Raw genomic sequence first — 27,954 nt, forward strand, 5'->3', positions numbered from 1 at the left:
TCTATTTTGGACCATTTCAGTCGCCTCCCTTGTTCTGTAACCTTCTCCTCGGCTATACCACGGGTGCTAGTTCCAGCCCCCACCCTATACGAGAGCACCAACACAAGAGGGTTGTGATCGCTAAAACTGCTCCATTCTATCCCTACCCTGGCTATTTTGTTTATCAGTGATCTTGAAACCAGGATGTAATCTATAATGGACGAGCAGCCCCTGCCTTTAAAGGTTGGAGGAAGTGTACCGTCTGACTGAGGATCAATCATGTTAATAGTATGTTCCAAGTCATACTTGAGCAGAAGTAGACTGAAATCATATTTACCACCAGCAGCTAGAAAGTTAACTTACATCACTAAAACATATGTTCTTCATTGCTTACTATAGATAAATACAGGACATACACATATCACATAACAATTAGCCACCCACTATCTTGTTGTAGTGCTGTCATGACCGTGTTATTCTCCCATTCTTTAGATTAAGCACTCAGGAACAGTTCTGGTATATTTGGTGTAGATATGTAATTACCTAGTGGAAGTACTCTGTTGTTCGGCAAATACCTGGTGTCTGGTTCATGAAGACATCCTAGATCCGCCTGGCACAAGCAGACCTGTGTGAAACAATTCAAACCAGGGAAACCCATTTTCACTTTTCTGTACCCAAAGTGAGAGTTGCCAGATGTGACCCAGTTGTACAGAACTGAATGACTCCCACACATTTTAATAAAAAAAATTAAAGTAGTGTGTGTATATTTCGATTCGACCTGAAAATAAAACTATATTTGGTTGGTCACATTGCAAAACGTTTTCAAGTAAAAGAAGCACGCATTTCAAAAGAGCTTATCAAACGTTTTAAATGTGTTCACTCTTGTAGAAAAAGGGAGTTCAGTTTTCATTTAATTGTTTGAAAGCTATAAAGTTCCCCATAATCGCAGTTCAAAGAATAATTTCTTGTTAAAGATTTCTAGAATGGAGGGGCGTGGCTTGAACGCCGTACAAGATGGCGGACTGATCTCGGAGCTCCGTCAGCCGTCCACCGGACCCGGCGATTTTCTCCGCGTTTCCTGAGCAAATGCGAGCGCTGTCGCTGGAATCCGCCGCCGGAACATGAGGTGAGCAGGGGGAACTAATCTGCTCTCCTCGCATCCGGCGGTGTCAGATTATAACATCTGTGACGCGCTTCACTCGTCAGCGGCCGCCATTTTCGCCAGTCTAGGTGCGCAACGCTCCTTTCTTCAGAACGCCGCTTTTTCAATGCCACATATGCAACGCGGATGCTACAAGCACTGGACTCTTGCTCTTCTTACCTCCTCTTCACCACTTTACCACCTCATTTGTAAAGTGTATTTAATAGCTCTGTGACAGAAAACGATGAGGTATTTTCTTATCTCATGACTGAACGCTAGTTCCTCATGTATGTGAACATCCTTTCTACAATATTCTGTCACATTGCTCTACATTAACTCTGCAGTTACGTCACCGCTTCAATATGTGCTTTCCTTGACATGAGGTGATATTTTTCCTATATAATCTTCCTGATTTCTTTGAAAAGGCAGTATAACATTTTTGTGGACGGACATTGTGCTTATTCTCTGCACTCCTACACAAGTTGTGGTCTTAATACACTTCTTTTTCCCGTTATTTATGGGGAAGCCTCGACAACTCAAGCTTACAGCCCCCAAAGCTACACCACAGCTTTCCTCAGACTCTGACTCTGCGTCTCACGTCATGGATGATTCTGTTCCTGTCAAACCGTCCACAGCTCAAGGCGCAATTCCTAAATCGACTACACCTAATAAGCCTCTTCAACCTGCTTCAATCAAACGTCTGAAAAAAGACCCTCCATCTCCGGATTCCTCGGTGCATTCTGCGTCGATGGATCTTATTCTGGAGGAGCTTCGTGCACTCAAACCCTTCATGGCTGAAACGACTAAAACTTTACAATTCCTTCACGACAAATGGTCTACTCTGGAATCAAGGGTTTTACTGGTGGAACAATCTACAGACTCTCTTCAATCCTCCTGTGCAAAAATTACACTCTTGGAAAAGGATATTTCTCTCTTGAAACGACAGTCGGAAGAGTTGGAAAATCGTAACAGAAGGAATAACCTTCGCCTTTATAATCTTCCGGAACTTACAGAAGGATCCGATCCGACAGCTTTCTTCCAAACATTTTTGCCAAAAATTTTGGACCTTCCTTCTTCCACCTCTCTTAATATTCAACGTGCGCACCGTCTTGGCCCTAAAGTCTCCACCAAGCCCAGAGGAGTCATCATGCTGTTCCTCCAATACACAGATCTTCTCCAAGTATTATCAGCAGCAAAGACTAAAAAACAAATTATGTGGGAGGGCCGCAGGCTATACCTATCTCAGGACGTTGCTAAAGTCACAGCTGATCGTCGAAAGCAATTCCTTGATTTAAGACCGCGTCTGAGAGATCTTGGCGCTCGTTATGGACTGCTTCATCCATGCCTCTTCAAGGTGACCTACAAGGACAGAACAACCACTTTCGAAGATCCACTCGTCCTGGAGGAATTTCTTCGTCGTCATGAAACTGTTAACATGGACACTGCAAGACCTGTTTAACCATCTTTGTTTTATCTTGCTCTCTAGACTTGTCTCCCTCACAGTCCCTTGTCGTCTCTTGTTTCTAATGTTTGTATTTTACTGAATACCTCCTATATTTCTACATCCTACCCTCGTTGTTCCATTTCTCTGGTACTCTTCTTCTTTTATTCTTCATATGTACGCCTAATGTTCTTTCCAATTTTTATCTCTCCACAGATCCCAACCTTATGTCTCTCCATCCCGGTGTATCCGTGCTTCCATTCCTTTTGTTCCTTCGCTGGTTCCTACGGTGTTCGACGATGTGAGTTTCCGTTGTTGATGTCGTCCTCTTCTGGCGTCGTCATCCCTCAACTCTCTTGATTTATTCGTTGTTAGTTACGATGTTGCTTCTCTCTGTCCTCATCGCTATCTCTTTTCTATCACTTCTTTCTTCCCTTTCCGTACTCAATTCTTTCTCTTTTATTCCTTTACTTTATCATCTATATTCTCTCTTGCTCTTTTTCTCTTATATCTCATATTTTTCGCATTTTTACTCTACCTTACTTCACATTTTCGCTTATCTCTTACTATATCTTACCTCACATCATTTTACTAATCTTATAAATTCCGAGTAGTTACTTGGAATGTTAAAGGGTTAAATAACCCCATTAAGCGTCAGCGCGTCCTCACCCACTTGGCTCGGCTCAAGGCCGATGTAGCTCTAATACAAGAATCCCACCTTTCTGATGCAGAAGCTACTAAACTTAAAAGATGCTGGGTAGGACATGTTTTCCACTCTCCTGCTTTAGGTAAGAAAAATGGTACTGTTATTTTATGTCATAAGAAGTTAAATGTTTCTGTTGTAACTCAAGAAAATGATGATAGTGGCCGTTGGGTTATTACCAAGCTCCTTATTGATAAAATACCTATTGTTATCTTTAATGTTTACGCTCCTACAGGTGTTGATAATTTGTTTTGGCCTGCTATTTCTGATAAATTAGTTACTCTTAATGAACAATATGTTATTTTCGGTGGTGATTGCAACCAAGTCCTAGACCCTTTCCTTGATAGAAATTCCAAAGTTAAATTTATCCCTTCCAAGATGCATTCCCAATTTAGTACCTCGATTCAAAACTATGCTCTAGTTGACATTTGGAGATTATGTAACCCTGACCTTAAAGAATACACGTTTTATTCCCCCACCCATCATTCTCAATCTCGTATAGATTATTTGTTTCTCAGTAAATCCCTAGCACAACTAGTCACTCATTCAGAAATAGGTTCCATTCTAATTTCAGACCATGCCCCCGTTTTTGTTGATATTGACCTTATTCCCTTCTCCCCTAATTCGGGACGTTGGAGATTCAATAATTCTCTACTTTTGGACCCTATTTTCACCACTAAATTTATAGAGTTTGCCTCTGAATTTTTTACACTAAATCACCTCCCTGAGTCTTCCTTTGTCAATGTTTGGGACTCTTTCAAAGCAGCCGCTAGAGGATTTATCATTAATTTTGTCTCTCAAAAGAAAAAACAGTCGATTCTCAAGTCAACTCAAATTTTGGATACAATAAAGAAACTAGAATATACATATTATAAATCTACCTCTGAATCTTCACTTCGTGAACTCATCTCTGCCAAAATTGAATTTAATAGGTTTACTACTAACGCAGCTTCCAACTCTCTTCTTAAATGTAACTCCCGCTATTATGGAGGTCAAAACAAAATGGGCAAACTTCTAGCTAACTACCTAAAAATACGCAAAGAAAGAACAAAGATTGAGTCCTTGCTGGATTCAGCCGGTGTTTCTCTGTTCAAAGACAAAGATATATTAGCTCAGTTTGTCTCATTTTACCAAAATTTATACACTCCTGAGTCTAGCCCTGATCCTGATGACCTTTTATCATATTTCCAAGATATCCCCTCCCCTCAATCTTCTCATGTAGATTTTCAATCCTTGGATCTGGACATTTCCCCCTCTGAAATCTCACATGCGGTTTCCATCCTCCGTAAAGGCAAAGCCCCAGGACCAGACGGTTTTACTATTGAGTTTTACAATCACTTCTCCTCCCTTCTCCTCCCTAAGCTTTTACTATTATTTCAGTCCTTTGTCCAATCTGGATCGTCTCAGGGATCTTTTCAGGAAGCGTTAATTTGTCTCATACCCAAGCCAGATAAAGATCATACGTTATGTAAAAATTATCGCCCAATCTCTCTGGTAAACACTGATTATAAAATTTTCGCCAAAACTATAGCCCTTAGACTCGATCCTCTACTACCAGAACTTATCGGCCCGGAACAATCCGGTTTCGTTAAAGGTCGCTTGTCGTCCGATAATTCTCGTGTTTTCTTTAACATTTTAAGTAAAGCGTCCTCTCTTCCATCTCCTCTAGCTGCCATTTCTCTCGATGCCGAAAAGGCCTTTGATAGAATAGGATGGGATTTTATGTTTCAAGCTCTTCGTTGGTTTGGCTTTCCACCTAAATTCATTTCTCTCATTTCTTTACTTTATTCCAGCCCCCATGCCTCCATCTTTGCCAACGGTATCACTTCTGATTATTTTCCTCTTCGAAGAGGAGTCCGTCAAGGATGCCCTCTATCTCCTCTTTTATTTATCCTAGCTTTAGAGCCCTTCTTAACTAAAATTAGACGAGATGAGCACATTTCTGGTTTTCAATTTGGCCCCCAACAACAGATTAAATTATCGGTCTACGCGGATGATATTTTATTTTACTGCTCCGACCCTCAAACAACTCTACCTTCCTTCCTCAATCAAGTATCTGCTTTCTCTATCGTATCTGGATATAAACTAAATACGGACAAATGTGAAATACTCCCCCTGAACCCATTATGCCTCAAACATCTATTTGACACCTCTGGTTTCTCCTGGCAACCTTCTAAGATTAAATATTTGTCTGTCTGGTTCGCCCCTCGCCTTTCGGATACCCTCAAATTTAACTTTGATTCTCTTTCTACTAAGATCACCACTTCTACCACACGTTGGAATCCTCTCTTTCTTTCTTGGTGGGGACGATTGGACTCCATAAAAATGATGCTGGCGCCTTTGGTTTTATACACCATTTCTATGACACCTATTCATATCCCAAATCATTACTTCAAGTCCATAGATTCTATTTTGCTGAAATTTTTATGGAAAGGAAAAAGATCTCGCATAGCTCTTTCTGTTTTGAAGAGAGACAAATCTATGGGCGGGGTCAAATTCCCCAATTTTAAAGCATATCATAATGCCTTTTCTTTAAAACAAGCTCTACGCTGGATCACTTCAGATCTTCCGTATTATCCTCCACTATGGCTTACGCTAGAATCATCCTTCCTCCATCCCTATGACTTCAGTGAAGTTCTTTCCTTTTCCTCTAATGTCTCCTCTCTTCGGTCCCCTATAATTTCTCGCACTCGCTCCCTTCTTCAGCCCTACTTATTATCTTCTTATCCTTCTACTTCTTCTCTTCACACTCAACCTATTTGGCATAACAAACATCTTCAAATTCGCAATCGCTCTCTCTATTGGAAATCTTGGCACTCTCGTGGTTTAAAATGGGTTTCTCAACTTCTTTCTGATGCTGATCCTCTCCCCTTTCACCTTCTTCGAGAACGATTTTCGCTACCTTCCTCTTCTCGTAAACAATATTTATCGCTGATTCCTTCCCTTCTCCAATATCTCTCCGATCTTCCCTCTACCAATTCTATTCCTATACCTCATCTTTCCATCTCTAATGCCCTTGACCAATCTCCCTCTGCTTCTTTTCTATATAACACTCTACAGTCGTCGACTGAACGCTCTAAATCTAAGGTTGAGCTGGCTTGGGAAGAAGACTTGTCTCAAGAATGGCTCCCTATTTTTTGGGATAAGATTTGGTCTAAAATTCACAAAACATCTAGAGCTGCTAATACTACCCAAACCTTATTTTTTATTTACAATCGTACATTATACACTCCCTCTATTTTGTCATCTTTCTCATCAGACACTCCCTCCACCTGTTGGTCATGTTCTTGTCCTATAGCTGATTTGAAACACATGCTCTTTGAATGCCCTCCCATTCTCCATTTCTGGCATTTAGTTTGGTCTCAATTCCAAAAACTTTTCAATATCACTCATCCCTTTTCCATCCTTCATATTTTTCTAGGTTCCCTTTCCCCTGATCTTCCTGGCTCTCACTTTAAACTCAAACTACTGGACCTCCTGATTGCCATAGCCTTTCATCATATTACAACACATTGGAAACAGGCTAATGATGTTTCTTTCACTGCATGGTGGAACGCAGTGTGTTTTAATCATCGTCTAGACACAAATTTTGTATCCCCTATTTCCCTAGCAATTCAACGTGACCTACTATGGCTCCCCCTTACCGAATACCTATCCCAGATCTCCAGACCACCCCCCAGCTCTACAGTGCGCAATGTCGAAGTTCAAAAACCACCATGAATGTTTAGTCTTACTATATATGAATTTATCGATGCACATTATGTTTTTCTTATTGTTATTTCTACGATTTTTACTTCTAATGATTTTCCCTTCTCCTCAATATTCTTGCATCTCTTCAATATATATTGTTCTCTTTACGTTATTTTTCATGACTAATTCCACTGTAATGTAAGAGAAAAAGTTGTGTTTTTATAACTTATGATTGTTTCTTCCTGTACCGCTTTGCTATTCTCATTCCTTAATAAACTTCAAACTTAAAAAAAAAAAAAGATTTCTAGAATGAGATCTGTAAAGTTTGGCGACCATAGTTTTTCGGTGGCTGCTGTAAAAATCTCAAACACACACTGCCGGTTTTGGAGACATTCGCCGAACGATTCCAGTCACACATCTCTTCCATAAACTTTGCCAGGTTACATCTGATGTGGTTAAATTATTGTAAGCAGGCTGGCAAGCCCAGTGGGCTGCAGTTTTGGTGTGGGGCCCACCCTCTGATGCCACGTATTTTCTTAGTAGCTTAAGGTCCTGATATTATACGGTTGAATGCGCTAAATTCTTACCTCACTGTTGCTTCCAATACAATGGTAAATATTGTCGACATCCAGCATCCTATAAAATGTCATAGCTCGAAACAGGCAGTTCCTATGTCTACAAACGCCCAGTAAGCCCCTACATCAGTACCCCACGTAAAATATGTTATGACTTTCCAGGTTTGACACCTAATTCGTAAAAGAATGTTAAAGTGCTTCCCCTCTAGGCCCGTTAATAACAGGTTGAAACTCCGTCAGTTGTGTCGCATGACAGCTGTCTTCAAACATATGGCAGAATTAGCGCATTAATACAACCTACGCTGCTTTCCATGAACTCCCGCTTACCTTGAAAGAGTTTTAGTGCATCAGTGTAATCCCAGAGCTGTGCGTGCGGATCAATGTTTCCCTCATTTGTGTCTGGAACAAAACAGAACAGATGCACGCACCACTGCATAAACAGCATGCGCATCCAATTAAAAGACTTCAATCTTATGTTTTGATTAGGCCTTTTAGAAATAATGCTCTTCCCGCTCCACAGTGAGAAGAAAGTCCAGGGAAGAAAGCTTTTCATTTGCTTCATATTCCATTATAACAACCCGGGTTGCCAAGCAATTATGAGCTAAGCTGCAGCAGGGGATTTATTCGATACAACTTCGTTTTTGGGGCATAGAAACAATACAAGGAACCACGGGTTACAAGCATGGCATTAGATATAGGTAGATTTTAATACACATATTTTGCTTCATCTTGTATAAATGTGCAACTTGGATTTATGACGTTCCAAATTAGAGCAAGAAAAGAAGCCTCATACAACCAATTTTTAAATGTAAACATTGCAATGTTTTTAATATTTAAAAAAATCAGCGTGCACCTGTCAGCTGGCTGGTTTACCCTTTCTCCACCTGAAATTGGATGCATATTACGCAAAACTTGCAAACATAAATCTCCGAAGGAGGCTATGAACTGAAAGAAAACATTGAACTGACTTCTTATACTCACCTAACAGCTGTATGTCAAAATATCGTATACAGAAGTATAATTTGACATACAAATTCTTTCCTAAATATCATGTACAAAAATATCATCCCAATGAGTGCATGTTTGCTATTATTACCTCCAATAACGCAATAGATTTTCATGTTTATGTTAGACCATACTCTCGTATGAGTGAAGATGCAAAACAGGAAGAAGAATTCTACTAATGAAGAAGGCTGACAAAGCCAGCAGGTTTGGATTGAGTATGCAACAATCTTAATATGATATCTGCATTCAGTCAAAAATATATATTCATTGAAACAATAATTGGCTTTGGGTTAACAAAGTGGATTTCAACCTTGCCCTTGGAACAGAAGCATCACGGAGCGCAACAGTGGATAGTATCAAAAGAATCATCCACACACACACACAGTATCAGAACTCTCCGCACTTGATCGCCCATCAGCCTTAGATACAATCCATGGCCCTAGTCTCCCACAAATATCTAGTTTAAACAGCACTTGATCTTGACGTATTTCAAACCCACCTTATCAGTGTGGGACCACAGAAATTAATCCAAACGGTCATACAGGAAGTCATCCTGTGCATAAATTCAAATTGCAGAGAGAAGAAAAAAAAGACAAGCCGCAGTAAAAGTTTAAAGAAAAAATCTTTCATTTATATAGTTTTTAAAGAAACAATCTTCATTCAATCTTTAAGACATTTAGTGGTTGTCAGGAAAAGGGTGAATAAAGAGTAGCTCTTATGTGGTGAGAACGTGAGAAAAGGGTAAGAAACAATTAAAGAAGGTAAAGAAACATAAATATTAAAATGTATATACAAAGCATTGGTTGGAATAGGTGCGTACTGGACCGAACCAATGTTAGGCCTGTATACATTATTGTTCCCCATTCATTTCCTTTTGATTGCCTCTCAACATTAAGCCGGGGTCAATAGGTAGTATTCCAGGTCCAAAAGACAATTGTCTACATTTCGACCCGTCATCCTTGATAAGAGTCATTTATACCTCTGCATGAAGGTCTTCCTAAGGACATGTAGACAACTGTATGGTTAACTGGGGCATTTCATTAAGTGTATGTTGCCCAAGATGGATAAAATTCATGGAAACTGTAAGTGGGTAGTCCCCAGGCAGTAATGAAATTGAGGGTTATTCCAAGGGTCGAGTCCCTGATTCAAATTACACTACGGCCAGGGTTAATCATTGCTTGCAAAAAAGATTGCATGTGGTGGAAGGCCTTGAAATAGAGTGTGTCGCAGGAGTGACAATCTTCTCGCTATACGGGTGGAAGCCCAAAGTCAGGCCCTAGTTCGAGCCCTGTCAAGCCGCTGTCATTGAAAAACAGAACATCCCGTGTGGTGACAGCGGCTTCATAGAGCTCAGACTAGGGATTGACTATGGGCTTCCCCCTGTATAGCGAGAAGATTGTTACTCCCACGACACACAGTATTTCAAGGCCTTCAACTACATGCAAACCTTTTGACGTGCAGTGATTAACCCTGGCCGCCATGTAATATGAATCAAGGACTCAATCCTTGGAATAACCTTCAATTTCATTAATACCTGGGAACTACGCACTCGCAGTTTCCATAATTTATATCCATCTTGGGCAACATACACTTGATGAAATGCCCCAGTTATCCATACGGTTGTCTACATGTACTGCCTAAGACCCGCAAGCAGAGGTATAAATTACCCTTATCGCGGAAGCTGTGTCGAAACTTTTGGCTTATCTGGTCCCACACTCATAAGGTGGGTTCAAAATACGTCAGGACCAAGTGTTGTTTATACTATATTGATTCCCAGGTCCTCAGACGTTCTCTGGGAAAACCCCATTAGTATTTAATGGTCCCACAAAGATCTATCATATATGTGTTGGAGGAATCATTCTGAAATGGATTACAAACCGATAATGAAGTAAGAATCCTTAGGATCTCACAACCCTTTTCTATTTTAAACCATTTATATACCCAGATGGCATACCACAAGGCTCAACTGTTACTCCCCTCAGATTCACTGTGTATCTCAAGCAACTACCTGCACTCATTTCCTCATTCAGTCCTATGAGCTATAACTATGCTGATGAGACACTAATTAAACTGAATTTCGAAAGGGCCTCTGATACTGACTCTTGCACCACAGGACAATGCTCTCAAGCAATTGACGAATGCCCCCAACTGAAAAAGCTCAACATCTGAAGAACGCATATTTTTGCATGTGACAAATGGACTATCACCCTTCAAGCATTTGGCCTCAGGAACCTTTGCACTCAACTGAACTGACGAACCTGGGGATGATAATGGACTCTAATTGATCCCTCATACCGCAAGAAATTCAATAAACCAAATGAAGGTTCACCACAATGAAATTCCTTTCCCAAATGTTCCTACGTTTTGGCTTTTCATAAAAGGCTCAACCTACCATCAAGTTTGTACTCTCCCATCTTGACTATGCAAATTGATTATGCATTGGTGCATCCCTGTTGAAGCCACACAGGCTCAAGGGAATTCAAAATGTGCTACCCGGAAGCTTCTCAATCTACCTATATTAATAATCATGTGCTTGATCTTACTGCCCTACATTGAGTAGGGAAGTGTTAAGGGTCACCTTTAACACAACATGCATCACTCATAGAGCAAGCCACGAGATTGGCCCCTCTGCCTTTCAACAAAATCTCAACATGTATTGTCAAACAAGACCTCTGCTGACAAGGCTCGCCTGCTATTGGTCGCGTCACCCTTCAAAATGTCACATAGTGGTGACAGCTCTTTTTCTATCTACACAGCCAGACTCTGAAACAAAGTGCCTGTACCAATAAATGCAATCGGTGACGCAAATGTTTCTGGTTTTACATTTACACTCCCTCACACTTATGAGCTGCAATGTTTGAAACATGTCTTTGAACCTTAGGTACCGTACCCAATATTTCGCACACATCGCTCTCACATCCTTCCAGCCACACACTCTGAAGGGGCACTGGGGAAATAGATTCAAATCATAGCACTTTGCAGCCTTCTCAGTGGTATGAAGCACTATACAAACACTGCAGTGCAATTCAATACCGAGGTACACAGCATATGGGCACCATGCACACAACAGACAGCACATCCACATACCAGAAAACTTAGATGCATTAATACACACAGAGGTACATAGTATATAGGCTCATGTGGCCAGAGAGCAGTTACACAGAGCAAAAAATGCAAAGTATCAGTGTACACAGACCAACATTCGAGCCTATGACTTAGCAGTATCAGAGATTACCCGATTTCTGGAGCATGAGGCTAGTATGCCATTCTCACTTAATCAGTCGCAAATCCTTCAACTTAGCATATCTCACAAAATCCCTCTATAACATTGTTAGCCAAATCAAATGGTATAGGAATGCCACACTTTTTTGCCTTTCTAATACATTTTGAAGTAGGCCCTGGAGTGAAAAGCAAGCCTGTGAATTAGATTTTATTTTCACTGTCATACATTAACCCTATTATGAAATCATAAAAGCAGGATAGAAACGTCTGGAAACTGAATGGTTGCATTTGTTGGGGGTACAGACATGGCTTTTCGATGAAGACTTTCTCTTTCAGCAAGTGCCTAATATAAATAGGATGTAGACCTCTCTCGTCATTTTTGAGAGCCCGGATAATTGTCATTGATATTGTAGCTAAAGTAATATTTTGAAAATATCTCACTAACAATCACTACATTAAGGACTGTTTTTCCTCCACATTGGATATTTTGAGAGTGAGCCAGCAAGCCATGTCTAGGGAACAGATAAGTGTGCTAGTCCTTTACAAAGAAAAAATCATACACAGACATCCCATAAGTTCACCATATGCAATACGGCAATGACCATGTGCCACAAGGGAGATGGGTAACGTGAACACACAATTAGAATACTACCACGTTGCATTCTACCTTACCAGAGTCTTAACATCGTGATGCTTTTCTAAGCAATGATCATGTCCTTGATCAACAATCCTAAATAAAAACCTCCCAAATGCCCTCAGCTAAACACCCGTAAAGGGCTTCCAATGCATTACCTACCTACAGATTAGTAACATCAGCAACTAAGTGGCAATAGGCAAAGGCAACAAGATGCTCAAACCATATCTGTTGCATTAAAAAATACACCAGCAGATGCACAGTCCTTGGATTTCCACAAGTGATGATGCCTAGAGCTATGTTCATCTGTTGAAAAATGTTAGCCCCCGCCCAAACAAGCTGACACCCACCCAGCCCTTACAGGAGCCATAGAGCCACCTGACATCATACACAGCATGTTGTCTGTAATTGAGCTTCTTCTGAGCAGAGAAAAAGTAAGTGGATGCATAAAACCTAAATCTAGACATTTGAATGTGATCACCATTGCATACCAAAAATACTACAGCATATTTTCAAAACAGCAAAATCGTACCTGTTAGAAATGGGGGTCTCTAGTTGGCAGAGGTAGGCACCTTTGTCCAAGTAGGGACCCTTTTTCCGAGTCCGGGTAAGGGAGATACACTTTTAAAATAACCCCTGCTCACACCCTTGGTAGCTTAGCATGAGCAGATAGGCTTATCTCAGAGGGAGCGTAAGCCAGTAAAGCATTTGTGCACGCATACAGTAATACGGTGAAAACAATACAGATGAACACCACACCAGTTTAGAAAAATAAGCAAAACTTTATCTTGACCAACAAGACCAAAAACGAAAAAAATCCAACATATAATACTTGTAAAAATAGTTAATATGCAAAATAACCTTTAAATTGCAGGAATAACTTGAAAACACAGCTCCTCCAACTCTGTAGCTCCTTTTGGGGCTACCGCGAGATACTGAACACAACAGAGTCTAACAATTCTAGCGAACTGCGTGGGTACGGGTCAGCTAATGCATCGACAGACTCAGAGACAGTACCTTTCTTGTTGCGGCTTACAAGCCGATGCAAGTTGGTCGGGACAACCAGCAAGGTTGCCATGTGAGATGGAAGTGTTGTAGCGTGCGGTGTCCTCACGGCTCGGTGGAGGCAGCGGCTCGTTGACAGAGTTGCTGAGACCAAGGCTTGTGTTGCAGGGTGAGACGGGGATCGAGGCGGGGCTGGCAGGTCATGGTGCGGCATCGGAGCAGGTTGATGTTTGAGTCGGGCAGCGATGGATTCGGTGATGTCTGTGCAACGTGTAGCGAAGCGATGCAGAGTGCGGTACCCACAGGACATGGTGCAAGCAGCTGCTCGTTGATGAAGTCGGTGAGATCAGGGTTGCGTTGCAAAATGAGTTGGTGCTTTTTACTGTGCCTTCAGGACACAGAGTCTGCGACAGACTCAGTGACGAAGTTGGCTGCTCTTTTCTTCTGTGGCAACTGGAACCAGTGGAACCAGAGACAGTGCCCAGACGGATGGTGAGGTCTGTGCTGTTCCTGAGACCTCTTGAAAAGGGGGCAAGCTCCACTTCAAGCCCTTAGAGACACTTTTCTCAAGCAGGATGCACACAAGGGTCCTCTCTTTGGCAGAAACAGCCACTGCAGGCCAACCCCAGACAGCACACAACAAAGGGGCAGTACTCCACCTCCAGTTTCCCCAGCTCTTCTCCTTGGCAGAGCTTCCTCTTGAAGTCCCAAAAGTGATCTTTCAAGTCTTTTCTATCCCTGAGACTTTCAACAGGAGGCAGGCTCTACTTCAAGCCCTTGGAGAAAACTCTAACTACAGGATAATGAAAATAGAGTCCAGTCCTTTCCCTGCCGAAGACTGAAGCAACCACTGCAGGCCAACCTCAACAGCCCACAGCACAGGAGCAGTACTCCTCCTCCATCTTTCCGGGTTCATCTTCGTGGATGGTTCCTTAGTTCAGCAGTAATCAAAATACTGGGGCCTGGGCCCCAATATTTATACAGCAAATTCCTTTGTTCTCTTGGTGCAAAGAGGGTCTTTGCCCAGCAAAAAACAGTTCTGTCCTCTCTGGTGGAGCTTCCTGGCAGGAGGTGGAGACAGCATTGTCTAAGGTAGACAGGGACTATTCAGGTGCAAGGGAAATCTCCTCCCCCCACTCTAAATGCAGACCCGGCCTAGTCAGGTGCTAATGAGAACTCCTCCCCTACTCTGAATGCAGCCAAGGTCTATTCAGCCTAGCCCTGACTCATTCGGGAAAGGCAGGACACACATCAACCCCCCCCCCTGGTGGCTGTCTGAGAAATGCACCTCCCCAGCCCCTGTCACTCCAAGGCCAGACAGTCAATACCCATCCTAGCAGAGGCACACTGGATGGCTAAGCAAGAAAATACCTACTTTCTAAAAGTGGTATTTTCAAACAGAATATAAAAATCATCCTTACTAAAAGATGCATCTTTACATTCTGAGGTCAGGCATACTAAACTTTACTTTCCTATCTGGCAAGTTATATTTATAAGATGTTATAAATAAACTCCCCATCTGTCCTATGAGGCAGATAGCCTAGTGAAAAACGAAATTGGTGATATTTCACTATCAGGACATGCCACACACATCAGGGCATGTCCTACCCTTTCTATACACTGCACCCTGCTCATAGGATACCTCGGGCCTACCATAGGGGTAGCTCACATGTATGAAAAGGAAAGATCAGGTGAGAGCACTTGCCAAGCCAACATGGCAGTACCAAACTGTGCACAGACACTGCAGTGGCAAGTCTGAGTTACATTTACAGGCTGTTTATGTGTGTGGTACAATCAGTGCAGCAGGTCCACAAGCAGCATTTGATTTGCAGGCCCTGGGCATACACAATGCACTGTACTAGGGACTGACTAGTAAATCAAAAATGCAGATCATGGATTCACCAATCTATAACTACAATATACAGGTAGAGCATATGCACCTTAACACTGATCAGCAGTAGTAAAGTGCCCTGAGTTATAAAACCACCAACAACAGGTCAGAAAAAATACAGGAGGAAGGCAAAAAGTGGTCACATACTTAAAAAATGACAACAAAAGAACAAGGTGAGTCAGAAGGGGTCCTGTCATGCTCAATGGCTAGAACTGCATCCGGGATGTCATGAAGGTGATCCAAAATGGTGAAGCTGAAGCTGACTTGAGTCAGTGCTACCAGCAACCAGCAAAAGGAGGAATAGAGGATAGAATGATATATACGGAGACTTTTTAGATCCGAGGTAAACATCAGTGATGTACACGCAGGTCGTGAGTCTGAGGCCATTCAAGCCCTCAAGGACAGTGTGTTCAGACATAGCACAGCAGGGTACGCACCACAATAACTCAGGGGGCACTAATATATGGTATTCCTCATGGCAATGGGCCAACAAGAGAGTATAGACTGCAGACCCGCAAGGCAATAGTGATTAAATTAATACCATGCAGTGGAGAAGGCAGTTGTGAGAGATTAAAGGCTTGATTATGAGTTTGTCAGTTTGAGCTCCACGTCCACCAGTAGACGCCAGCTCTGGTGGTCTGCAGACCGGCATATTACAAGTTTACCATGGTGATGGTGGTGTGGCTGCGGAGATCTTGCAGTGGTGGTGAATATATTTCCATATGTATCGATGCCAGAGTGAACTTTTCGACTGCATATGTGTAGAATACACACATATGCATGATACGTGTGGAAAAATACCATCCACTCAATGCCGGAGTTTGACCCATATGTGGCCAGTCCTGGCAATGGGTATATGACACAAAAAGGACTCACCAGTGCATCACCGCATACAGGATTGTAATTCTCGGGATGAAGATGGGGCTGTGAAGACGGGACCTGAAGGAAGGGATCCACATCAAATTCTGATGGGGAAGATCAAGAAAGGGGTGAGTATGCTCCACAAGTCCTTTATTTCTGCCATCTTGAAGCTGGTGGTCCCACTGCTGCAGTCCACTCATCAAAAACACATTATGAGGATGGCAATTAAACTCCTCCATACTGCCCTTTGGCATCTTCTTTTTCCCGGCGGTCTGCGGTGTGCTAGCAGTATCTTTGATTCATCCACAGTCTTTGCAATAACAATCCACCCAACTCATAATACGGTGGTCGGATCGCCGAGCTTGCGGCGGTCAGACTGTGACCACTGGTGTTGCGTTTCATGGACTGCCAAACTGATAATGAGGCCCTTAGTATTACAACATGCTTTCAAAGTGGTTTAGACAGCTAAAGTACTAGTCTAGTACTGTGTTGGACTGCGTGCCCCACTACGTTCTTTATGACAGAACTGGACTTGAGCAACTTTGAAGTTGTGCAATGGTACTCCTCAAGGGCAGCAATATCTCGGGGTTGAGTGTGGTGAATTTGTGGAAGCTATCCACGTAGCAGTGCTAGCAGCTTGTGACCTTTCGGGTGATCTTAGCACACCTTCCATATCATAAGTTTTGACTTTGCATTTCTCCACTAAATGAAGCAGCACTCGTTACGTGACTCATTAGGGATGGTCCAACTTACCTAACAAATTGGCGAAGGGTGCTAAGAACCCAGCTGACATAGTGACCTCTGCATCGTCAAGTCCCAAATTCCCAGTTCTCAATCAGCAGGCCTTGCTTCAGGCATCAAGCCTCTCACAGAGAGTCTTCACAAACCCCCAAGGCAGTGCAGGTTTTTCTCTACTGGCAGAAATGGTGCCATCTCAAGAATATTATTCCACTTCCCAGACCTCTGCTCAAGGCTCAGTAAATGTTGTTCCTGAACCGGTTACCACCTTACCACAAAAACATCATCAATTTATCGAATGTTCTCTAAGCATGGGCGGATTTTGCGAATTGGCAATCCGCGAACTTGCGTATTTACGGATTCGCAATCCGCAAAATCCGCGAACTCTCGCGAATATGCGGATTTTTTTTGTGTTCGCAAGGGTTTCTGCCAGTTCGCGAGGGTTGTGTACCAGTTCGCAATTGCGAACTTACTTGTCGGCTCGCAACGGCCGCGACTATGTTGTTTCTACGTCTGGTTCATCATCACAGGTTCACAGCACCCTCTGTTTCACCACTGCCACCCTCTGGTACACCCATGCCACCCTCTGGTACATCACTGCCACCCTCTGGTTGGTTTATCACTGTAGATTATGGGGGTGAAAAAAAGCAAGCACACCTGCCCTGCTTCAACTGACATGAATTAATTTGGGGTTGATTAATGTGTCACTGAATTTAAACTTCCAGTCTGGCTGGCACCTGCTTCCTTATCTGTAATTTGCTTTCTGTTGCAGTGCAACTTTTTTTCACAGGACCTTTGTGGGCTACTTGTAGCTATTCTCTGAGCCTGCTGTGAGGGTCAGAGCAGGGTCATAGAATAGTTGCAAGTAGGCACATGAACTCTGAAGGGGCCCCTCAGGAAGCACTACAGGGAAAGGTTACTAATGATAAGATTGAACTTTTGCACCTGCTGAGTGCTTTCAGTTTTGCAAAAATCCAAATATCCAGCAGCATCCACAAAAAGTAACCCTTCCAGGTCAAGATCCAAATCAAAGTGACCAGCACATGAAGAAAGCACTGGGAGGAGCCTGCTGGACAGGAACAGGAAGTTGGAGACTGTGGGGCACTTCCTTCCTCCCACCCCCCTCCCCCCCAAAATAGACTTCTTGCAAAGAAAAAGTGCAGGCAAATGTCAACCTGAGGAGTTATTCTGATAAAAATCATAATTTTCAAGGTTTATGCTGCCTGCTGGTGGATTTCTTGTGCGAAATTGCAAATTTTGCAATCTCGCAATTGCGAGATTGTCGCTGCCCGCGGCATCTACGTGTTCGCAAGTGTTTACTCCCGCGAAAGTGTATAGTATTCTAGTTGGCAAGTGCGACCAAGCAAAAAATCCGCTTCGCACGGATTTTACGAATTTTCGGCAAGTTCGCGAGAGTTCGCAGATTGCGAATTTGCCAAAAATCCGCAAAATCCGCGAGCGGAACGGATTTTACGCCCATGCTTAATGTTCTCCCCGGTTTTTCAAGCTATGGTGGTGGGAGAGAGGGCCCTACCATTTGTTGAGAAAGGGATTGAAAGTCAGTCCTGTGCCTCTGCCAGCCTGGACAACATAAGTTTATCAGATAACCCACCTTCCAGTTCAAACTGTACACAGAAATCCCCCAAGAGTAATCACTCCAAAAGAGGTGGGAACTTTATTTAGAGACAATGGTGTCTTTCCATTAGCAACACACATTTAGCAAGTACTGCAAAAGCTATTCCGGCATTATCTGATTCAACAATTGCATCATCCTACCTGCAGTCCTCCCAAGTGGCGGAGATCTTGTAGCAGATCCTGAAAGAAGTCAGAGAGTTAAAAACCTAGCAAACAGGGCTCTAAGGAGCTAAATCCGCAGCTCATGCAAATCAACACAAGTTTAAAGCAGCTTATTCTCCGGGCGGAACAAGCTGATCAAAGAATCTTCAACTTGGAGGACTACAAAAACAAACAGGATAAAACGGCAATAACACTTGTATCAGATTTAATGGAGTTACAACATGAACTGGAAGTGATGGAAATCAGATATTGATGTTGTAATATGCAGTTCCTGGGATACCTGAGGGGGGTGAGAATGGCCAGGAAGCTATCCAGATAATCACAGATTTCATCAAAAAGCATGTTATTCCGGATCAACAGGAAAAAGACATGGATCTCACAATTATACAAAGCCCATTGATTTTTCCATGTTTCAGACCTCCCAAAGCAAAGTAGCCACACACCTTTCTGGTCAATTTCACAGACTTTCGAATAAAGGGGTGTATTTTGTCTTAAGCTGTTACAGCAAAAGGGGCTTTTTAGGAGTTTGGCAGTCACTCTGCCCAAGACCTGCACCCGCTTTGTTCATACCACCACTGCCCTGGTGATCTACCGCCCACTATATTACAAGCTGTGCTGCTTGAAATGCCAACCACAGCGGTCTACCAAGCAGGACTGTGGTTGTCTGAAATGTTGGTGGTGTACCCAACGTTGCCGCCAGGTCTGTGGTCCACCTGCCGAGCGTATTACCAATCAATCAATCAATCATTTAATTTGTAAGGGTTTCAAAGGCGCTGGGGGGGGGGGTGCTGCTGTTACTGGTCGAAGAGCCAGGTTTTGAGTTGTCTCCTGAAAGTCAGCAGGTCTTTGGTTTGTCATAGGTAGAGTGGGAGGGTGTTCCAGGTCTTGGCGGCGTGGTGGGAGAAGGACCTGCCTCCGGAAGTGGTTCTGTGGATGCATGGGACCGTGGCCAGGGCATGGTCAGCAGAGCGGAGTTTTCTGTTGGGTACGTAGAAGGAGAGTCAACGGTTGAGATAGGCTCGTCAGGTCTTGTGGAGTGCCTTGTGTGCGTGGATCAGGAGTTTGAAGGAGATTCTCCTGTCGACGGGGAGCCAGTGCAGGTTCCTCAGATGGGGGGTGATGTGGTTGCATTGCGGGACGTCGAGGATCAGGCGTGCAGAGGCGTTCTGGATTCTCTGCAGTCTGTTGATGAGCTTGGACGAGGCTCCGGCATAGAGGAAGCTGCCGTAGTCGAGTCTGCTGCTGACTAGGGCCTGGGTGACTGTTTTCCTCGTGTTTGTCGGGATCCATCTGTAGATCTTGAGGAGGATGCGGAGGGTGTTGAAGCAGGTGGAGGAGACTGCGTTGACTTGTTTGGTCATGGTGAGTTTTGAGTCGAGGATGACTCCCAGGTTGCGTGCGTGGTCGGTGGGGGTCCCCAGTGATGCGGGCCACCATGTGTCATCCGATGCTAAGGGGTTGGTCCCGAGGATGAGGATCTCCGTCTTGTCTAAGTTCAGCTTAAGTTGGCTTTCCTTCATCAGTCGGCGTCTGCCTTCATTCCCTTGTGGAGGTTGGATTTGGCGGTGAGAGGGTCCTTGGTGAGGGAGAGGATCAGCTGCGTGTCGTCGGCATAGAAGATTATGTTGAGGTTGTGCTGTCGGGCGATGCGTGCTACTTGTGCCATGTAGACGTTGAACAGCGTCGGGCTGAGGGAAGATCCTTGTGGGTCGCTGCAGATGATCCCTGAGGCCTCAGAACGGGGGGAGGCGGACTCTCTGAGTTCTGCCGGAGAGGAAGGAGGTGGTCCAGTCCAAGGCCTTCTCCCGGATGCCTGCGTCTTGGAGTCGTGTGCGTAGTGTGCGGTGGCAGACGGTGTTGAAGGCGGCGGAGAGATCTAGGAGGATGAGGGCTGCCGTCTCTCCATTGTCTAGAAGGATCCTGATGATGTCTGTGGTGGTGATGAGGGCTGTCTCGGTGCTGTGGTTGCTGCGGAATCCTGATTGCGAGGGGTCCAGAATGTTGTTGTCTTCGAGGTGACGGGTGAGCTGGGTGGTAACTATCTTCTTGATGACCTTTGCTGGGAATGGAAGCAGGGAGATGGGTTGAAAGTTCTTGAGGTTGCTCGGATCCGTCTTGGGTTTCTTCAGTAGGGCGTTGATCTCTGCATGCTTCCAGTTCTCAGGGAAGGTGGTGGTCTCGAAGGAGAGGTTGATGATTTTGTGCAGGTGGGGTGCGATGGAATTGCTGGCTTTGTTGAAGATGTGGTGTGGGAGAGGGTCAGACGGGGATCCGGAGTGGATTGTGCCCATGGTCTTGATAGTGTCCTCGATGCTTTCGTTGGCCCAGGTTGTCAGGGTGTCGTGGGCGGTGGGGTGCGGTGGGTTCGGTGCGGCGAGGTCTGCAGGGGTCGTCCGGGGTATGAAACTATTGTGGATGTCGGTGATTTTCCGGTGAAAAAAGATGGTGAGGGAGTCGCACAGGGCTTGCGATGGTGGGATGTCATTGGTGTTGGAGCTGGGGTTGGAGAGTTCCTTCACGATGGTGAAGAGCTCCTTGCTGTTGTGTGTGTTGTTGTCAAGGCGTTCTGTGAAGGAGGTCCTTTTGATGGTCCTGATGAGGTGGTGGTGGTTGCGGATGGCGTCTTTGTGGGCAGCACGGCTGTCCGGCGTCTTGTCGCTGTGCCATATGTTCTCCGATTTCCGGCAGGTGCGCTTTGAGTCGAGGAGTTCTGGGGTGAACCAGCTGACTCTTCTGCTGGTGTCTCTGTTGGTGGTTTTTTCCAGCAAGGCTACGGTGTTGGTGCAGTCATTGATCCAGCGTTCGAGGGTGAGTGCACTTTCATCGGGGTTGGTGGGGTTGGTTGGTGGGTTGAGTGCGAGGCTTGTCTGTAGTTGTTCTTCAGTGACTTTGCCCCAGCAGCGACGGGGAGTCTGTAGGGTGCGGTGGTGTGTGAGGGGTTTTCGGAAGGAGAAGTGGATGCAGTGGTGGTCTGTCCAGGTGAGTTCAGAGGTGTGGCTGAATGTGACGTGGGGGCTTGAGGAGAAGATGGCATCTAGCATGTGACCGGCGATGTGGGTCGGCGTCGCGACGAGCTGTTTCAGTCCGAGGTTAGCGAGGTTGTCGATCAGGGTGGAGGAGTTGTTGTCGTTGTTGTTCTCCAGATGATAGTTCAGGTCTCCGAGGAGGATGTAGTCGGTGGAGGTCAGTGCGTGCATGCTGATGAGGTCGCAATGGAGTTGCAGAATTGAGGCCGGGGTCCTGGCAGTCTGTAGATGAGGGTGCCTCCTAGGGTGGTCTTGGGGTCCGTGTGGATCTGGAAGTGCATGTGTTCGGCGGTGCAGAGGGTGTCATTGGTGTTTGTTGAGACCCTGATCGTGTTTTTGTGAACGATGGCGATTCCTCCTCCAGCCCTGTTGGTGCAGTCTGTGCGTGTGATCTTGTACCCGTCTTGGATGGCTATGGCGATGTCTGGCGAGGAGGCTTTGTTCATCCAGGTCTCGGTCAGGAAGGCGACGTCCGGTGATGCGGTGTCGAGTAGATCCCAGAGTTCGACGGGTTGTTTGTGTGCAGAGCAGGTGTTGATCAAGATGCATTGGTGCTTACGAGGCAGGAGAATCTGCAGTTCAGGCAGGTGAAGGGACCGTGGGTGCGCTTCGGGTGGCCTTGCATCAGGTGTGGATCCTTCCTGGGTTGAGAGTGACGAGGGTGTTGGCGTCGAACCAGTGGCGGTCCTCGTGGCTGCTGCTGGGGTCAAGGGTTCTAGTGCTGGTCACGGTCCAGGCACGGACGGGGGCAGACGGGCTTGCCTTAGGGGTGCCAGCGGCTCACCTGCTGCACACGTCCACTGCGCGGCCAGGCAGCAGCCACCATATATGGGGAGGTGGGGAGGGAGGAGCAGCTGGGAGGTGGGAGGTGAGGGTCGGGTGGAGCGAATGGGCGTGGAGGAGGTGGGGCACCAGGGGAAGCAGCGGCAGGGATGGGGGAAAGGAGACAGGCCCGGGGCACGGACTCGGGAAGGGGGCACAGAAGTCAGTACAAGGGGTACAAAATTAAGGGGGCACAGAAGTCACAGAAGGCACAGAAGTCAGTTGGTACAAAATAAAAGGGGGCACAGAGGTTGGCGAGGGGTACAGAATTCAAAAGGGGGCACAGAAGCAAGCGGCGAGCGGAGGTCAGGGGGGCACAGAAGAGGAGTGGGCAGACAGTTACGGGCACATGCAGCAAGCGGCAACAAACCTAATGCCAACACTGGCCACCAGGAATGAGGCGCAGGTGGATGCCTACAGGTGGTGGAGGGCCTCGATTTTGCCGGCGGCAGTAGAGACAGTGGGGGTGCAGGCAGATCTGCAGCGGTGCGGGAGCAACCTACCAGGGAAGGTCAAGAGTCGCTCTCCTCACCGTGCAGCGGCCGCCATATATGGGGAGGTGGGGAGGGAGGAGCAGCTGGGAGGCAGGGGGCGAGGGTCTGGTGGAGCAAATGGGCATGGAGGGGGCGGGCCGCAGGGGAAGCAGCGGCGGGGCTGGGGGAAAGGAGACCGGCGTGGGGCACGGACTCGGGAAGGGGGCACAGAAGTCAGTACAAGGGGTACAAAATTAAGGGGGCACAGAAGTCACAGAAGGCACAGAAGTCAGTTGGTACAAAATAAAAGGGGCACAGAGGTTGGCGTGGGGTACAGAATTCAAAAGGGGGCATAGAAGCAAGCGGCGAGTGGGTGGCAGGGGGGCACAGAAGAGGAGTGGGCAGACAGTTACAGGCCCATGCAGCAAGCGGCAACAAACCTAATGCACCACTGGCCACCAGGGATGAGGCGCAGGTGGATGCCTGCGGGTGGTGGAGGGCCTTGATTTGGCCAGCGGCAGTAGAGACAGCGGGGGTGCAGGCTGAGCTGCAGCGGTGGGGGAGCAACCTACCAGGGAAGGTAAAGAGTCGCTCTCCTCACCGTGCAGCGGCCGCCATATATGGGGAGGTGGGGAGGGAGGAGCAGCTGGGAGGCAGGAGGCGAGGGTCGGGTGGAGCAAATGGGCATGGAGGGGGGGGCACAGGGGAAGCAGCAGCGGGGATGGGGGAAAGGAGACCGGCGTGGGGCACAGACTCGGGAAGGGGGCACAGAAGTCAGTACAAGGGGTACAAAATCAAGGGGGCACAGAAGTCACAGAAGGCACAGAAGTCAGTTGGTACAAAATAAAAGGGGGCACAGAGGTTGGCGTGGGGTACAGAATTCAAAAGGGGGTACAGAAGCAAGCGGCGAGTGGGGGGCAGGGGGGCACAGAAGAGGAGCGGGCAGACAGTTACGGGCACATGCAGCAAGCAGCAACAAACCTAATGCCACCACTGGCCACCAGGGATGAGGCGCAGGTGGATGCCTGCGGGTGGTGGAGGGCCTCGATTTTGCCAGCGACAGTAGAGACAGCGGGGGTGCAGGCGGAGCGACCTACCAGGGAAGGTCAAGGGTCGACTACAGAGTCGTACTCGTGGCCTCACATCAGTGCTCAACAAACGGCGCTTACCCAATGGTGGTTCACCGCCGTGGCACACGCCCCCAAAAAAACACAACAGTGAGAATTGGATGGATTTATTTACTACACACCTAATCTGCTTTCACAAGTGCATACATCTGCAAATCACACTATAAAACACACCCCATCCCTGACCAACATTATCCTCTTCCAAACTGTAGCACAGCAAGACAGACAGACATTTCCTGCCCTTTATAGCTAAGGCACCTCTTTTATCATCTTCCTATTTAGCACTCTCCACCAACTGTAAATATTATTTTTGCAGCGTTTTACCTCTATCACATGTTTGTTCTTTATTCACATACTCATATTTTAGCTGTTTTTTACTAAGCCTGCGGAAAAAAACTTCACTGAGCAAGAGTTGACAGTCATGGTGGATGAAAACATTACAGTAGTGCCACATGTTGTTGGGGCCTAACTCCAGCATATTCCTTTCAGTTCAAAATTAGAAATATAGGACAGGATGCCAACAGAGTGAATGCTTTTGATAACACCCTGAGCACACAAGGAGACATTAGGAAGAGGTGGAACGACCTCAGGCTGAAAGTCTGTACGTACTACTACTTCCACTAACTGGAGGCTCAGAGGACTGGCGGGGGCCCTCCCAGCGCACCGTTACAACAATTATCCTGGGAGGAGAAGGTCTTCACCATCCTGCATACTGAGGACTTGTCAGGACTAGAGGTGGCGTAGACTCTAGTAAGTTGAACTTCAAAAACTGCCACAATATCACAATGCCCTATTTGCTCTCAACTCTGATTTTCATATTCTGTTCTCTATCTACTTTCCTAACATGCAATACTCAAAGTATCTGAGATGTTGGTTTGTCTGTGTCAATATGTATTGTTGCATAAAAGAGCACATATATCTAACTTTAGAACATGCCACATCATGCAATGTTGTCTATAAGTACATTTCCATCAGAATATCTAAACAGGATCCATGAGTTGTGTTAAATGTAAATGTATGGTCCAATCGCAAATGCATGTTGCCAACAGCTATGGTATACTAATCATTTGTCAAGTGTTGCTTAAGTGACACTGACATGACTACAACCATCATAAGGTCTTGTCAGGACAAAGTTCACCAAGATGCTACACTCCTATTGCGACTTCTCAAGTGTGTCCCATGTTACTACTGAAGTTGACTACTCATGCAGGTTACCATTTTTAAGTGTTGCAAAAGTGAGACTAAAGTGAATACAGCTACCATGAGGCCTTGTTACTCCAACTCTAACCAAGATGCTACACTCCTCTTGCCCCTTCTCAATTGTCTCTTGTAATACAACTGATGTTAACTTATCATGCAGTTTACTATTTGTTAAGTGTTGCTGAATTGACTGTAGTGTAGTTCCTATATTCCCAAAAGGCTCTGGGCATTGGAATAATATATCCTATAGATTAGACGTAGGACTGAGGGCGACTAGGTCTCTATCGAATATATTAAACTTAATAGTGAATGCCAGCTTGCTCAGAGGACGCTAGAAACTTTCTCGAATTCACAAGAAGGGATTAGTTTCTGACAACCGCAAAAACATGACAAATTTGTTTCCCAAGAATAAGAAAAGTATCTCTAGAGTTGTGGAAACAATAGATAAGTATTTCACTCAGTCACTCGTGCATGCTGCTTTTCTACAGAGGTGCAGAGAAATAGAGAGACGGTCGTTTTCAATAAAAGGTTTTATTGAACAGTCTTCTTTCTCATTCAAGTAAAGTGAACTGCTACAATCGTAATGCAGACTACAAAGTATAATGCGTACAGCAAGAACAATATTATAAACTAATATTGTAAGAGCATTGTATGGTTTCTAAACCATATATAAATACATACATATATACCAAGGGCTAAAAGTACTCGACTGGTGCGTCTAAAATATGCCTACCCCAATGTACCTAACCTAAGCCTAGTACGTGGGTAGGAATAAGTGTGGTGTAGCCTAGGTTTAGTTTTCTTTGCCAAGAATCTATCCAAGGTTTCTCTAGGTTCTAATCAGCTCCATACCTTTAGTTTAGAATGAAGAAGGTCTGGTATCTCAGTCTCGGGACTCGATTTCCCAACACCCCGCAAGGGGAGCTTGGAAATACTGGAACTGGATTCTCGCCGAGAGAAATGCAGCCTCTTGATCAGTGCGTCAGCTGGAGGGTCGACTTCCTTCAGTACTTGCTGTAGCAAGCTGCGCCGGGCAAGTAGATAGTCGAACTGCTCCGAACCACCGTGTCTTGCTAGAGCAAGTGAAGGCATATTTATACCTTGAAGTTGTCTAGTTTGATATAAAGTCGGGCATGATAACATCAGGAAAGAACCCCAAGGGAATAGTAGTTCTTTGTAAAGTACATGAGTTCTTGAACAAATCAATATTCAGGCAAGGCAATGTCCCTGACTGCTTAAGCCGATTTTCCAAGAAATCGTTTTGACGTTTTGATACGGGTGGAAGTAGCCATCCCTGTATTTGGTCTGCATGGGCTATGTCTAAATAAGAGAATGAATTCTATGCCTATATTAGGGCAATGTGAATTGTACCTATATAAGGGCATGAATTGGGAATATTCAATTGGATCCTAAAACACCATACAACATGACATTGAAAAGCTACCACTACTACCACAAGGCCCTGTGACTAGAACTCCAAGCAAGATGCTGCACTCCTCTTGCCCCTTCTCACTTGTCTCCCATGTAGCACCTGATGTTAAATTATCATGCAGGTTACCATTTCTCAAGTGTTGCTAATGTGACATTGAAATGCTCAACTCAGATTACTTTGCTTGAAGCTGTCCTGGATCCATCAACTCAAACTAATGATGACATCAGTGACACCATAACAATGGCGCACTCCTAATATATGTGAGCCATGAAGGAAACTCAGCTGGGTAGCAGTGCTAGGTGACCCCTGACTCTGTACTTCTCACATGATGAACAATGCTAATATATAACAAGCTGGTTACTTGCCTGTATTAGACACAACTAGGCATTGGAATGGACAAAAAATGTTAGGACCACATTGTGTTTGTAGCAGAGTTTTGGAGCTGTCATGTCTATCCCTAAAGCTAAGGTGCCATATATGCAAAGCTAATGAGCTGATTATATCTACTACATCTTTTGAAGGTCTATAAATGTCTAGTAACCAACTTCAACTCCAGGCAAATAGATGACAATACTAATCTATATCTACTCTGTCCCATTCTAGGTCCCCATTTATCTTGACACAAACAGTATGGATTTAGACACTTCACCTCCAACATTAACAATGTTCTTTATCTCTCAACAGGTCGATTCACCGCTGCACCTGCACAGAGGTTAAAAACTGAACTGAGTTCCTCTCCATCACAGGACAAAGCTCTTAGTGATGACAACAGTCATCCTGGACAGACGCCAACAGTGGGGATCACGGTGCCTACTACAACACCTCCCATCACTGCTGAAACATCACAGCCAATCCCTGCCCCCCAACCGGTACACCTAGCACAGTCTGTACAATCCTATTCCCCCCAGTCCTGGAGTCATCGATGACTGCCAACACCGCAGTCACAAAGAAACCAGGAAACAGTGGGAGGGTGTAGTCTGCACCAAGTGTACAGGATTGTGGGGGTAGATATAGGGGAGGGTAACTGTGGCCAGCAAAGTGAGCCCACTGAGGCCACGGTCAACCAATTTGCCATCATCCAAGTCCTGGGAGTCTATCAGGCTTCCCAAAGTGTCATGGGCCAGGTATTGGCCAGAATCCTGTAAATTAAAGAACTGCAGAGGGACACATGCCAGGAGGTTGCAGACATCCA

This window comes from Lissotriton helveticus, chromosome 3_1 (assembly GCF_964261635.1).
Source record: "Lissotriton helveticus chromosome 3_1, aLisHel1.1, whole genome shotgun sequence".
Lineage (NCBI taxonomy): Eukaryota > Metazoa > Chordata > Amphibia > Caudata > Salamandridae > Lissotriton > Lissotriton helveticus.